Source organism: Maylandia zebra, linkage group LG1 (assembly GCF_041146795.1).
Source record: "Maylandia zebra isolate NMK-2024a linkage group LG1, Mzebra_GT3a, whole genome shotgun sequence".
In the NCBI taxonomy this organism is placed as follows: Eukaryota; Metazoa; Chordata; class Actinopteri; order Cichliformes; family Cichlidae; genus Maylandia; species Maylandia zebra.
In genome coordinates, this window is record NC_135167.1 from 1,131,706 (window position 1) to 1,147,231 (window position 15,526).

The 15,526-nt window shown below is 45.2% G+C and overlaps 1 protein-coding gene across 1 annotated transcript in view; it reads right to left on the reverse strand.

Moving 5' to 3' along the window:
• The window catches only part of znf536 (zinc finger protein 536), a 199,421-nt gene extending 187,802 nt beyond the window's left edge, over positions 1–11,619 (reverse strand). The window contains exons 1-2 of the mRNA XM_076882350.1: positions 11,478–11,619; positions 8,939–9,039 (exon numbers count right to left, since the gene is read on the reverse strand). The gene's annotated coding sequence lies outside the window, so the exon portion shown is untranslated. The remainder of the gene's footprint in view (positions 1–8,938; positions 9,040–11,477) is intronic.
• Positions 11,620–15,526: the final 3,907 nt, after the last annotated feature.

Here is a 15,526-nt window from a genome sequence, read left to right on the forward strand (position 1 = left end):
CGCAGGTGTTTTTGGCGTCATCCTCAGAGAAATATGCTGGGGGGAGGTTTAACCAGCTCCCGAGTCTGAACTGAGTAACTTCAAGGTGACAACACACAGCAGGCTTGAATCACTTACCTACAGTGTAAAAGTGTTTTTCTGAAAAACCAAACCAATCAGAGACAAACTGGAACTAATCACAGATCAATCGGTCCCTCAGTCAGAGGGACTCTGACGCTGGCTCCTCCACAGCGAACACATCTGGATGTTTTCACGCTCCCAGACACTCTCCAGCTCACCGTCTCCTGTCCCCTCACCTTTCCACCACAGTCCATATTTCCTGGATAGTGTGCTATCATATTTTACTATTACCTATCAATTGGTTTCTAATCGCAGTAACGAGGCAGCTAGCTGGCTAGTGACAGAGCGCTAACGGCCTCGTAGGGAACATTAAGGAGGCCGGGTTATGCTGTGGGCCGTTAACTACCTACAGGCACTGGCTAATGGCTGCAAATGACCTCCTCAGTGGCTATTAGCACATAATTAGAACCTGCAGACCAGTGGTGACCTCCGCCGGACACACGTGATTACTCTTCTGCCCGTGTTCGCCCATATTTTCACTTCCTCTTTTCCTTTCAAACCCTGCGTTTTCCTCTTTCCCTTTTCTTTCCCGATCCTGTCCTGGAGGACTCCTTTCCACGCCTCCTTCTCATCTCCTTTTTCTGTAATGCTGTAGGATTACATTCACTCCCCGGTGGGAAGACTACCACTAAAATTAATCTCTTTATGGTGCCCCGGTATAAAAATGCTGCCTTAAACGTGTTGTGACGGTGCTGATAAACAGTGTGAGCGTGAGAAGAAATGCAGGTCTCTGAGCTGTGGCAGCACCTGACTGAGCAGCTCTTCCTTAAATCAGAGATGATGTGTCTGAGGCGTGAACAGAGATGAAGCAAAGGTGCTGCCGCACCACAAAAGAGCTCAGTGGCACTAACCTCTGTGTACACTTCAGCGACAGTCTCCCGTTACCCAGAACAAAAGAGACGCTAACTGGTGTCAGCTCAGGAGCGCCGGGAGAACAATGAGAAGGAATGTGCTGATTTCTGCGTGTGTGTGTGTGGAAAAGGCAACTCAGTACCAATGCCTTAAATTATCAGTGAATTATCTCTGAGCCTGTGGGAATTATGTGGGTTATTTGTAACAAGCAGTCAAGGACAAGTGAGCCTCGTGTTACAACTATGAGATGAATACTAAACACAAAAAATAAATTCCTGGCAAACTCTTTATCTCTGCATCTCCTAGCCTTGGAAATAAGGAGCAGGTACACTTTCCTGCGCGCAGCTAGAGAAGAAGCTGCTGCTGATGACGTACGGCAGGGAGCTGGACAAACGCTACTGGCACCGCCACCAACACAGTAAATACAGCTGTTGTACCCCCTGCCCATGTCACTGGTTTGGCACAATAGCACAGTATGGTGATGCTCAGTCAGTCAGCGTGATGTCACAAAGAGAGGAGCCGTCAGGATCCAGGAAACAACAAATTCCTCCCTTTACTCTTCTGTATTCTTCAGAAAGTTAGCCTGACTCTGGGACACATGTGTCACGACGCCCCAGAAAACCCTATGACAAACTGGCACTGCATTGAAGCAGGCAATCCATCCATCGTCCGTACCAGGTTATCCTGTGCGGGGTCACAGGGTGGCTTAAGATTATCCAGCTTAAGGCAGGAAGTGCACAACCTGGACATGTCATGCACCGTGCCCGTTATAAGCCCGTTCATTTTCAGCCCCGGGGATAATAACGTCTATTTGTGAAGTACTTCTAAAAACCCCGACGTGACATAAAGACATGAAAACACAAATAATATGAGAGAAGACTAGAAAGCTTGCATTTAATCTCTGAGGGTATAAAAATCGTTTAGAACAGAGCTCGACCACATCCTGGTGATTTAAAACAGGCAGCGAGAGTCGTTTTAAAAGTGTTGGGACCGCGGCGGCGAGTCGGAGCTCCCGGCCTCAGATTTTCATTTACACAATGAATTGTTTCAAGCAGCAGTCAGGCCTGGATCATGACAACATGAACCCTCCCTTAGTTACACCCCCGCTGGGGGCATCGCTAACCAGCCTCCCCGAGCCTGGTTCTGCTGGAAGTTTCTCCTGTTAAAAGGGAGTTTTTCCTCCCCACTCTCACCAAGAGCTCGTTCATAGGGGGGTCATGTGATTGTTGGGTTTTTCACAGTATTACTGTAGGGTCTGTAGCTTACAAGCACTATGAGGTGACTGTTGCTGTGATTAGGTGCTACATGTTTGATCCTTGGCGTCCACATATGTAGACGTCACATTTTGGGTTATTTAGACCAAAATACTCAACTTTGCTCTCCTAGGGCCTGATAACCACTTACGAGGACATTATGCTGCCACTGTTCTATCAAAATTTTAAACAAATATCCTCATATGTGGCTCTTATTTTTCTTAAAATAAAATCTGGTAATTCTTTGTTTTTACATTCATCGGGCCCCAACCAAATATCAAAGAGAAATTAAAAATGCTGCTGTGGAAGAGTTCGGGTCTTAGAGGGTTAAAGACGTTTGGGAACCACGATCGTATCATTTCTCTTGTTTTAAAATTGTTCACCCAAATCCATCAAAGCACATCACAAACTCTTAACTTTGCTCCGCTTAGTTTCTCTCCTGTTCCACCTTTTCTGATATCAAATTTCTACATTACGAGTTCTGACATAAGAAAATAAGTAAATAAATAAATAAATAAATATGTGTGTGTGTGTGTGTGTGTGTGTGTGTGTGTGTCATTTCTTCTATCAAGGCCAGCCTCTGTTTAGCAAATAAAGCCCTGAATGACTGTTGCTTACCCGCTGAACCCTTCAAACTTGACTTCATGTTAACTAACACAGCATGCATGTGGGATAAATCCTAAGAGCAGCTCCACCACGATTAGGCCTCTGCGACCCTCTGTGAGGCCCGAGCACCACATGCTGCCCACCAGAGGCTGAAGACGGCTACTGCAGATGAGGAGAGCGTGGGTGGGAGCCAACGTGAGGTCAAGCCAACGGGGAGTATTCAGATATCCCAATTTCCTGTCCTGTGTCACCAGGTCTTAAGGAGCTGTTGTGGACTGTGTCATGAGTCTCTCTCTTACTCGCGCACACACACACACACACACACACACACACACACACACACACACACACACACACACACACACACACACACACACACACAGAGCAGCCTGAATTCATTTGTTTTCATTTGCTCTCTGTCAGCAGTGCTTCGCTCTCTCTGCTCACAGGGTTTCAGTCACTGCTGCCTCTTCATTCTGTCCTGCACACACCTTTAACGGGGAAGCACACGTCACCGGATGCTCACGCACGCAGCGCCGCGGCACGGCCGACAGCAAGGACCGTGGCCTCAGCGTGGGCCAATTACGGTGGAAAACGGCGCCGTGTCCAAAAATAGCGGCCAGTTTGGATGGCGTCTTGTTTCTGGGGGTTCCGGCCGAGTGTGGTGCAGCAGCAGCTGTGCAGCGTGATGGTCAAATATCGGGCATGTACGCGGAAACGCGTACACTAACGCAGACGCACAAATGACATTCAGACGTGCGATTCGTACCGCACACATGAGAAGCATGGGAGCAGGAAAAGGTTATTCCTCGAGCGCAGGTGGGAGCAAAGCTTTAACCTGTAAGAGAAGAGGAAGATGGTGGAAATTGCACTTCCCTGTCATCCATTTCCCGGAGATGGCTGCAAACCCCTGGACACACTTAATCAGGAAAAGGGCACACCTCCGAGTATCCATTCTTTTGTAATGGCATTATACCGCACAAGTAAGATTTAGAGATCCCTTAATGTGGCACAGTCTTCTGCATAAAAGTATATACAAAGGTTAATATTGCAATAATATGTTCCTGGAGGGCATTGTAATCATTATCTCTCTGGTGGTATCAATTAGAAGCACTTTACTGCAGGTAATGACTAAGATTCCGGTGCAAAATGACATTATTATTATTATCCCCATCTATAATTTCAGAGTGGATACACAAGACGTGGAGGAAAAAAAGAGAAGCACAAGTTCAACCAAAGGTAGGCTTAAAAAGTGAGAGGACTTTTTCCTGTTGGACCGGAGGAAGCTTCTGCACGCGTGCATCAAAGGGCCGAATAACACACGGAGAAAACCCTCCTATTCACCACCTGACTGCATGCACCGGTTTGCTCAACGTAGCTGTGTGGGTATGAGGAGGGGGGACCGGGCGAGACAGTGAGAGAGATCTGAGGAAGAAAGCTTCAGCAACCTGGCAACAAATATTTGCATTTCTCAAAGCACAGGAGTGTTGTTCTTTGCTCGCTTCTATTTATCCGCACAGACAAAGTGAGGGGGAAAAGGTTTGAAATGTCTGAAAATATGAGCGTCTGCCTGTTTGTGTTCAGCTCCCCCTCACCCCTGAAATCCACAGCATGAATAATTAAGACAGAAGAAATGCTTCAGGTTGTCCGAGTCGGAGGAGAAGGGCCTGGACTTTTGATTCAGCCCGTTTATATTTAATAAGCACGCAACGAGGCGCCTTTTTTAAAGAACTTAATTGGACGTCAGTGACATCCATTACAGGGTTGTCATGGCGCTGACCTTTCCACGGAGGCGATTCATAACCAGGAAGTTACACGAGCCAGGTTGCTGCCTCCTCTGTCACACCCACCCTGACGACGCTCCATCGGTCACGCCATCTCTCAGTGATAAACCTCGCACGTGCTCATCGGCGGCGCCGCTGTTCAGATAATCCCGAGCTGGCTTCCTATTGTCGCCGTCCATATCTGAGCTGTGCTCTTAATGATAATTACTATGCAGGGGGCACGTCCATGTGACGCTTGCTACAAGTGGACGCAGCTTTAAAGAGCACAGAGTCCAGATGCTTTAATTAACCAAAAGCTGAGCAAAAATCCCTGCAAGTAAAGCCGAGGCTGATGGAGGACAAGATATTTGGTCAGTGTGAACAATTTATAATGGCTCCCTAAACTTTCAGCTTAGAGGAAGCGCAGATAAGAGCGTAAAATAATTAAAACTACAGCATCAATTTAGGCCGAGGCATGCAGCGCGCTCACGATGTGTCCTTATAATCACAGCTGCCTTTTGTTTATGGAAAACCTTAAAACAGGAACACAGGGGCCCTTGGTAACCTGCAGAGTGGACCCGCTACCCCCTGGATCCACTTCAGGTAAAACTGCTGATGCACGTTTTATGAACCGATCACACTCTGCTCGTGGCTTCAGCTGCTTTTCGTCTTTCCCCTCTGAAATCCACCCAGCAGTAACCCCCGACGCTCCGCGCTGGGCTCAAAGGTTTCCATCACATTTCAGGCTGCTTAGAAACTAAATGAGCATCAAAGGTGAGTGAGGGCGCTCTGTGCCCGAGCAGCTACTCCTGTCACACCACGTCTTATGTACCGATGTGTACGGGTAAAGAGGAGGTGGTCTCGATGGGCCAAAGAGCTCATCGCTGTCTCCATGCACAATCTGAGACTCACTCATCCAGTGGACTTCTTTAGTCTCTCACAGTATTCCTGTTTGGCTGATTTTGGTTTTTGTACTCGACTACAGAGCTTTTTAGTTCTTTCCATCTTATCCAGGTATTCCATACATCCGCAGCACTGTTCCTCCTGAAAGAATTCCGAGGCACTTCCAGATCCACTCCTCTAATGGTTAACCTGTACCAGAGCACGAGTTAGTGGCAGAGCAGGTGATGCATCTGAAATGTTCACATCTACACTTTATAATACAGCACACACTCGCCTGCAATGTGATGATGTGCGTACAGGAAACAATAAGTGATACTTTAATTTTAGGTCATGTGTCAGTAATAATGGATTGGATTTATATAGCGCTTTACAATGCCACTATTCATTCACTCACTGGTGGAGGCAGCTACGGTTGTAGCCACAGCTGCCCTGGGGCAGACTGACAGAAGCGAGGCAGCCATATCGCGCCATCGGCCCCTCTGGCCATCACCAGTAGGTGAAGTGTCTTGCCCGAGGACACAACGACTGAGACTGTCCGAGCCGGGGCTCGAACCGGCGACCTTCCAATTACAAGACGAACTGCCAACTCTGGAGCCACGATCGGTACGATAAGTAACTATATTTAATGCATGAAATCTGTAAGTAATTTTAAGTACTGCATCATTAGTTTTGCAGGAAAACAAACAATATTTCTCCACCTTACACTGAAGATCTTCTTCCTGCCTGAAGAGGAAGCACTCCTTGGCTCCATCATGATGAGGTCACACAGAGAAAATAAAAGGACTAACAGAGCATCCATCACACACATCAGCATAATGAAGTAAAGATGTAAAAAGGCCGAATTAATCCACTCCATAATACTCGTCTGTGTCCCGTAAAGTACAGAGTACTTATGACAATTTGTTTGTTTTACCTCAGAATTACTATAAAAATGAAAAATACTTGACTCATGCAGTACTTTGATTTATTTTCAGTATAATTACTTTTACCCCTTATTCTAGTGTGCCGGTTTATAGGTAAATATAATTTTAAATAAATTATAAATTGCATGTGATCACTTACAACCTCAGTTGGAGGCTGCATCACTGATCAATTTAGCAGATAACATGAAAACCAAACCATAAACGTGATAAAGACCCACCTAAGGCACTGCCCTGGTTTCTGTGGCTGACCCTTACCACACCTGTGGTTACAGGTAACCTTTCAAAGGTCTGAATGACTGAGACACACGAACGTTTATTATTGTAGTTGTAGCAGACAGCAGCGATTATTCTCCAGGTTCTCAGCCTGCGGCATGCTCTGGTTAAACTGACCACGCCCCCTCCCGGCTCACAGAACAGGACCAGCTGCAGTCTGAGATGGAGGACGTGGACTCTCTGCAGAGCGGCCTGGCCACCAACTCAGTCATTGGGAGAACACGTGTCGAGAGGAGATGGTTAGAGGTGACTGAATCTTTAAAAATCAGCAGTAAAGAGCAAAAATCCATCGTCCTCGGCTTTCAGATGAAATTCACTATAAAAGGCTGAAAACTAGCAGCAGCAGCAGCGTGACGCTGAGATGGAAAGTTTGATTCCTGCAGCCTGTGAGGACGCTCGAGTGGCTCCAATAAATATAATTTTATCAAAAGAAAAAATAAAGTAAACACGGCACAAAAGAAGACTTTGAAGCATGTGAGTCATCTCTGAAACCGCTGAAAACAAAGGTGGATGGAGCAACGGGCAGCAGCCCCCCGCCCACCCCTCTGTATATAATGTCTGCCACATTTTAACTTCCTCTCTATCCAAGCAACTTTCCTGTGTTTTGTATATGCTGTCATTTTCCAGACTGTTGGCTGTGACATATGAAATGTCGACCCGTCCACCTGCAGTTTGGGATCAGATAATCCAGTCGGAGCTCGGTTTAGCTGCATATCAAAGAGCGTGTTTATAGCCAGTGTTTATCTTATTGTCCGAGCAGTGTTTGCACGACACATCATGGAGAACATTATTCTTAAAGTGAGCCACATTCAAAAACAAAATTGTGAAATCTGATTAGGGCAGCGTCCCTGCAGAGCACCACGTCGGAGTCTCCCCGGATCAGAGCGCCGTGCATCCGTCATGCTATAGAAGCTGTATACAGAGAGCGGGTCAGCTATAATAAAACGTCGTGTTGTGGTTGCGTGTTGGCGAACAATTGCTCTTTCTCCAGATTCCAAGCCAAACCTCAGCGACAGACAGGAAACACTAAACCAGGACATATATCCTCCCTCCACATAGTGTTTACAACTCAGTACAATACGTTTCTGCTAAATCACCAAACACGGCGGGGCAGCGGGGAGGACAAAAGACAATCTGGACGCTGATAATCTCCCACTTAGAAAAAGAAGCAACAGTAAATAACCCGAGCGAGCGCATGCCAGCGGAGCAATAGGCTACGAGCGTGTAATGTTTAACTGAGCAATAACAGCAGAAAAGAGGGAGTTATAATCCTAAGTGTCTCCTATATTAGCGCAGATGAATCTAAAGTTAATATGAACAGGGGCGAGGTTATAGCACCTTCCTGAACGGTGCCGCAGCGCACCACGGCACAGCGGAGCCCGGAGGCAATAGGCAGAAACATAAGAGAAATGGAAAGGCTGAGCAATTCACCCAAAGGGATTAGATTTTAAATAGATATCAGCCCATATACGATTTCCTCTTTCTGTCTCTTGTCTGTAAGTGGGTGTAATTTGGAGTGCGTAATGAAGGAAAACGGAGCTATAGGTTAATCTCATTGACCTCCACACTCTGGGGACGGCGGGTTATAGTTAGGCGATATTCACCCATCTCCCCCGCCGGCGCGCTCCGCCTGCCCTCAGAGAGGTAATGAAAGTTGTGAAAGTGACTCGGAGCAGTGGGAAAGAAATACAGTTGTTCCAGTAAAGGGACATAAAGCCCGAACGGAAATTCGCTCAGCAGGACTAAAGCAGGCAGCAGAATTCAGCTTAAATGTCCAGCAGGCTGCGCGCTCACTGTTAACGTTACAGAGACAAAAACCCCAGGGACAGATTAGGAAGGGGCGGGAGGAGGCTAAAGGTGTGTGCACACAGGAATTGTTTCAGCTGCTTTTTACTGTCATCCATCAGTCAAACAGAGCTCATGCTGAGTCGTCTCCTGGCTCTGTTAAACATGTCTGACAGTCAGGATCTGAGTTTTCTGAAATCTCAAAACTTTGATCTGGACATCGCGGTTAGCGGCACCACTCCAACAGCTCCAGCAGCTGGCTAAGGTTTTTACTCTCCAACGTGCACCCACGAGCCTAACATGACCCTCCACATTGGGCATTGAATTCAGTAAAGGTCAAATTGTGCACCTTCTGTTAGCTTAACTGTTTTCACACATATATGAAGGCTAAAGGAGTTAGCAGAACAGAAGTTAAAACATTATTCAAAAGAGACAAACTTCTGACTTAATACTGTTTTACCTCCAGATGTCCATCTTCGAGTTGATTGCCATATGCGAATATGATTAATCATGGGGATGGTGCGCTGTCTGTGATAAAGCCTGCTTTACTTGCTTGTCATGCTGGAAGTGAAAAAAAAAACTTTTAAGTGGCCTGAAGGTCGGCAGTGATTTCTAAAGAATTTCTATTTCAAGGTTCAAGGTTCTTTATTCGTCACATGCATAGTTATACAAGTATAACACACAGTGAAATTGTAACCTGATACGCTCCTCGATTTGTGCAAAAGGGGGGGGGGGGAGAGACGAAGAACATTATATATTATATACATTAGGTGAATGTGCAGTAGTAGCATTGTATTTAAGGAAAGCTAAACGCAAACTGACTGATTACACACCATTATAAGGACCGGGTGAAATCAAACAGGTACAGAACGAAGTATAAACATAGAAAAGCATATAAGAGCTGACAAGAGCTGGCAAAATAACAACAGCAGATGGTTATAAGCTAACATTATGCCAGCTAATGTTTGACATAAAAATCACGCTATCCCTCTGATAAATAGTATGATAACATTCTCACATCAAGTTTATTCACTAAGCATCTGAGTTCAACAATTTTACATCCACTTCAAAGACAGTTTCACTAACGCTGGCTAACACTAGCTAACAGAGGCTAAAAGTAGTAAGTAGAGGCTAACATGATCAAACAGCAGCTAATAAAGGCTAACAATAGCTAACAGATGCTAATAGCACAAAACAGCAACTAATAAAAGCTAAAAAGTAGCTAGGAGATGATAACAGTAGCTCACAGCACAAAAACAGCAGCTAATAAAGGCTAAAAATAGCTAAGAGACGCTAATAGTAGCTCACAGCACAAAAACACCAGCTAATAAAGGCTAATGATAGCTAACAGAAGCTAACAGTAGCTCACAGCAGCTAATAAAGGCTAACAATAGCTGACAGAAACTAACAATAGCTCACAACAAGCAAAAAAGCAGCTAATAAAGGCTAACAATAGCTATCAGATGCTAAAAGTAGGTCAGAGCAGCAAAAACTGCAGCTAATAAAGGCTGACAATAGCTAACAGAAGCTAACAGTAGTGCACAGCAGCAAACACAGCAGCTAATAAAGGCTAACGATGGCTAACAGAACCTAACAGTAGCTCACAGCAGCTAATAAAGGCTAACAATAGCTGACAGAAACTAACAATAGCTCACAACAAGCAAAAAAGCAGCTAATAAAGGCTAACAATAGCTATCAGATGCTAAAAGTAGGTCAGAGCAGCAAAAACTGCAGCTAATAAAGGCTGACAATAGCTAACAGATGCTAACAGTAGTGCACAGCAGCAAACACAGCAGCTAATAAAGGCTAACGATGGCTAACAGAACCTAACAGTAGCTCACAGCAGCTAATAAAGGCTAACAATAGCTGACAGAAACTAACAATCCGGTCGTTAAGTGATGACGTGACGAATCCTACTTCCGGGCCTAAAGTAGTCTGCGTTTAATATGGCTTTAGTGTTTTTAACATGTTTAATGTTATGTATTTTCTTCTATTTAATCTCAAAAAGCTCCTAAAACAGTCAGTGATCACTGTTGACCTCCCTCGGCTTTTATTACCGCTAATCATTTATTTAAGCTCAGTTTTTAAAACCTTGGGATGTAACTACAGCCCAACCCATGCAGCAGTATATGAATGACTAACCTCGTATTGTGGATGGATTATCTCAGTTGTTCTCCTGGCTGAAGTTTGGTCCTTTTACAGCATCCTGCCATGCGATTACATTTGTTCCTGACCACCGAGAACACTCACGTTAACTTTTATCGAGTGGAAAAAAAGTTAGCTTGTTTATATTATGCTAAAATAGCTGTGTCGCTAGCGGTCACGTAGCACCAGCTAGCCAAACTTCAGTAAGCCTACAAACGTCACTGCTGTTTAGTTTTCTGTCTTCATTTATGTTGGAAGTGATAACAGAGCTTTAGGTTTGAATTTGTTTCCAAAACCCCGCAGTCAGGACATGCTATATTGTATTCAGATAGAAGCTAGCGAGCTAACTTCCTTCTAACATCTAACTCCATTAAATGTCATAAATTCCGTTTTCATGGATGCCTGGATGATAAACTCAATTGTTACACCTGGTAGAGCAGAACGCTGATCATTTTATTAAAGATGAAAGACTTTAGACAGTTTTTCAACTCTCAGTAATGCCATAGTGATCGTTTGATATATGGACCTGCAGCGGAGTTTAGGCCCAGACACGGCTAGTGACATCAGACTTAACGACCGGATAGCTCACAGAAAGCAAAACAGCAGCTAATAAAGGCTAACAATGGCTAACAGATGCTAACAGCACGAAAACAGCATCTAATAAACGCTAAAAATAGCTAACAGATGCTAACAGTACCTCACAGGACAAAAACAGCAGCTAATAAAGGCTAACAATAGCTAACAGATGCTAACAGCACGAAAACAGCATCTAATAAAGGCTAAAAATAGCTAACTGATGCTAATAGTAGCTCACAGCAGCAAAAACAGTAGCGCTTAATGACACATGCACATACCCTCAACAGCTCACATCAGTATGGCAGTCAGAAATGCGCTTGTCTGTCTCATCAAATCCTATCGGACTCCTTTCACAAAGTTTTAAAGCCTCTTCCAGAGTAAGTAAAGCAGGACATTTACAGCTGAGGTAAGCAGCAGAGCCTTTGGCAGACAGGGAAAGTCTCTGGGGCGGATCCGGCTCGTTATGGTGTGTAGCCTAAGTTTAATCTCTATTGGCTGACAGCCCCTCCAAATTATTCACTGAACAGGAGGGATAAGAAAACAAAACGCGGCACACTTCAACCAACTAACATGTAACAGAGAAATGTTTACACGCTGTAACTTTAAGACTGATGTGAGAACAGTGTTGAGACACATAAACACACAGTGAAACAAAGTTTGGAGACTCTGGAAGACCCTCAGGAACCCAGACGGTGTCACCTACACTGTGTTTGTACTTCTGCCAGTGCTGTATTGTATTGTACTGTATACAGTATACAGTAGTAGCACACAAAGAGTGCAACTGTGTCAAATGCATGAAAGATGACAGAGAAACATAGCGGTAAAAATCCCAGCACCCTCGGACCAGAAGCCATAAAGTTCCTTTAATGGGATACGTGGAGTCCCTTTGTGCTGCCGTGCGATGGCCTCACAGATTTAAAGAGGCAGGCGTACAGTGACGTGACCAGCTTGGCTCAGGTTAGAAAGCACACACAAAAGGACCCAGTCGAGTGTGGACCGTGCTGCTGATTGTGACTTTACCGGGGGAGGCCTGGTTTGTATTACACATGTCCTTAAGACAATAAAGTCAACTCTTTGTCCTGCGCAGCGATATGATGGCCCGCGTCCCACTCGGCTCCTCGTTGGGTGATTGCCGTGAGCGTTCAGTGTGACTTTGTGTGTGTTTTCCTTTCCACTGTGTCTGACTTTGTAACTATATCTGTTCTTACCTTCCCAGGGAAATAAATTAAAGCTCTCCTGCTACTCCCACTACATAAAGGGGAGGCAGGGCTCACATAATCGTTTGAGACCGGGACAAACTGGGCCCATTGATATCTGTGTATTTATTACGCCTATGGCAATATAAGGCAGAGCAGAGTGAGATATCAGCTTACCTTGAGCGCTGCGAGACAGAGAGCGAGTTTAAGATAAAGGATATTTAATATCCAGTGCACACCGGCAGGGGCCTAAGCCTCTAATAGCACTTGGGGTTTCTGAGCAGGTAATGCCTTCATCTTTGTCTAAACACACTTTTATGGACTTTAACTGTAATGATATAAAGAGAGAGGGGGTCACAGATAAATGTAGCGTAATGGCTCAAAGCTGAAGATTAGCCATGTATCATGTCTGGGGGGATAATGCTTCAAGGCAGTTCTTCCAAAAGGTGTTATCTGCAGCCGAAGAAAGCCGAGAGAGGAAGACGCGCGCGCATGCACGCGCTCAGACACGTATATTAAATAATGACCTCCTTCTCCTCCTCCTCCCGTCTTCTTTCCTGCTTTTCTTTTAACAGCGCTTTGCATTTTGTCACATTGCGTTAGAATCAGTGGCGGGGACATTTGCACTGTAATGAAGCCAACCTACATCGCTGGTGACAAACATTACCGGGGTGATGCACCTCCTGTGTTCTAGGACACATTACCTTTGCTTATTTGGTGTCTAAATGATAATGAGAATTCGTGTGATAACCTATATCATTTACATCTGAACGTGAATCTTAAAAAAAGGAAAAGGTGTGCTGCCTTTATTCTGCAGATCAATCAGGTGGCCCGCACATCCATTAGGGAGGAGGAAGAATCCAACAACGGTTAACTGGGAGCGTGAGTGAGTGAGTGAGAGAGGGGAAACAATAGTGTTGTTGTCCTAATTATGCACCCAGGCGATGCATTATTTACCAAACCAGCATACATCGGCAGGCCTGGATATGAGTAAAATAATTTATGATATCTTCCTCTCCTGCCTTTTCTTCCTCTGTGTGTCCTCCACACTCCACCCCACCCCTCTTTAAATCAAACTTCAATAAAATCTGCCACCTCTTTTCATTTCGCATGACGCCACCCTGAAAGCCATCCAGGACAGCCGGGATCTGTTTTTCAAAAAATAAAAAAGTCTTCCCGTAGCGCAGGGTCAAAACAACAAAACAGCAGCGGGGAAAAGGCGGAGGCTCATATCGCTCCATAACTCACCCCGGGCCTCTGCCGCAGCCTTAAAGACAGCGGCGCACTGGAGGATTCAAGGTTTGATTCTCAGCGTTTGTATGTGTGGCCCGGCAGCCAACACACATGCATCTTCTTCCAGTATGCATGTGCCACCTCTGGCTAATGACAGATGCAATGAAACATTTGCAAAGGATGGAACCATCCATCATGTGGTGTGGAGCGCAGGAACGAGACTAAAAGCACAGAGAAGAGTCCCCGGCTCAGGGCAGGGAGCGACCGAGGGGGGATAACTAAATTTATATCATATTACACACTGAAATGTGACCTCGTAACGACATCAGTGAAATTCAATCAAGTCCTTGACTCAGTATTACTTAAGGTAAACCAGTGTCCTTCCTGATGCGAAATGAGAAAATTTAATCTGGTCTTGTTGTTTTTTTACTACTGATTCGAGTTTGGATGCAGTTTGTGTGACGGAAGCCAAACGTGCAAAAGGATTTTAACAGAGTAAACACAGAGGATTTGCTGCTCAGCAGCACTATTTACTGGGAGAAGCAGCAGTGATGATATGAACAGAAACAAAAGCACTTCTGAACACTCCGCAGTCTCCCAGGCTGAAAACAGACAGAGCCAACAGCTGCAGTTCCTCTGACGTCCAGCAGAGGCAGCAGTGAGTCAGTCTCGTGTCAAAACGTTACAGCAAAAATAACCATGTTTACAGCCTGACACACAAACTGTTTGGTCTCTCTGGATAATTTCCCCCTTCACATTAATAGGGGGCGTGGCCTCTTTGACTGACATGCGGACAGTGACACAGACGGCTGTAGCTGCTAGCTGTCTGCTAGCTTCACCTGACCCGGACTTCTGGACCGTGTTTGTACTGTTGGAGTATTTTAATGACATCATGTGACCAATAATATGGTTGCTGTGAGGTCACTGTACAAACAGGCCATCCAATATATATTTTAATGTTCCTGAGAGTTGATTAGCAGGTATCTGTGATGCTCCCATACAGTCTGTGGATGCTGCTGTACAACCAAGCTAGCTAGGATTAGCTGACAGCTTAGCACTCTACCCGCTCTCTAACATGGCAGCAGCAGCCCCAATGCTAACACTGAGGCTTTAAAATGCAGAAAACTGTTAACATTAATGAAATAAAGACATCAAATGCATTTAAGTCTGTGTCCATCAGGTGCTCCATGGTGGAGGCGGAGGGTCAACAGTGGCATTAGACATTTAACCCTAACCTGAGTGGTTTGAGGTAAGGTACCTTTGGCTCTCTCTAATTTGCCAAAGGTGTTGTATGGCATGTATGGCCCAAATGACCCTCCGTTTATCTGGGCTTGGAGCCAGGCTTGTATCTCCTCTTGGTCTTGAGTGGGGGGTCTCGCGTATATTGAAGACTAGAGCACAGATATCGGAGTACTGTAAAGGACCTTAATAAACCTCGAAAAACTTGCTAGGTCTTAGCTGGTGTTGTGTTCAACTGACCCCACTTATGCTAGCTAAGAAGTCTTTTCAGGCCCTTCTTCTGGCTCCACAAATAAAAATCGCTAACGCTGAGGCTCCAAAACGCGTCCGCTAACCGACGGGCGGCTTTACGGCAGAAACACCCACGAGCATGAGGAGGATTAATGGAGGCAGAAGCAGTAAAACCATTAAAAGGCTTGCATTAACGCTACTCGCCATCAGTGTCAGCGAGACTGATGCTAGAAACGGAAAAATGATTTTAATTACCAATTAATTAACAGCATGAGCCTTCCTATCAGATATATCATCGGCGCACAGGTAAGGCGCGTTTAAACGGGACTGTCAATAAGAAACACCGCCGTCAATTACGAGCGACGAGACGACGAGAAGAAAGGAAAAAGTTGTGACAATTTTGCTCTGATCAAAGCAACTGTAGCCAC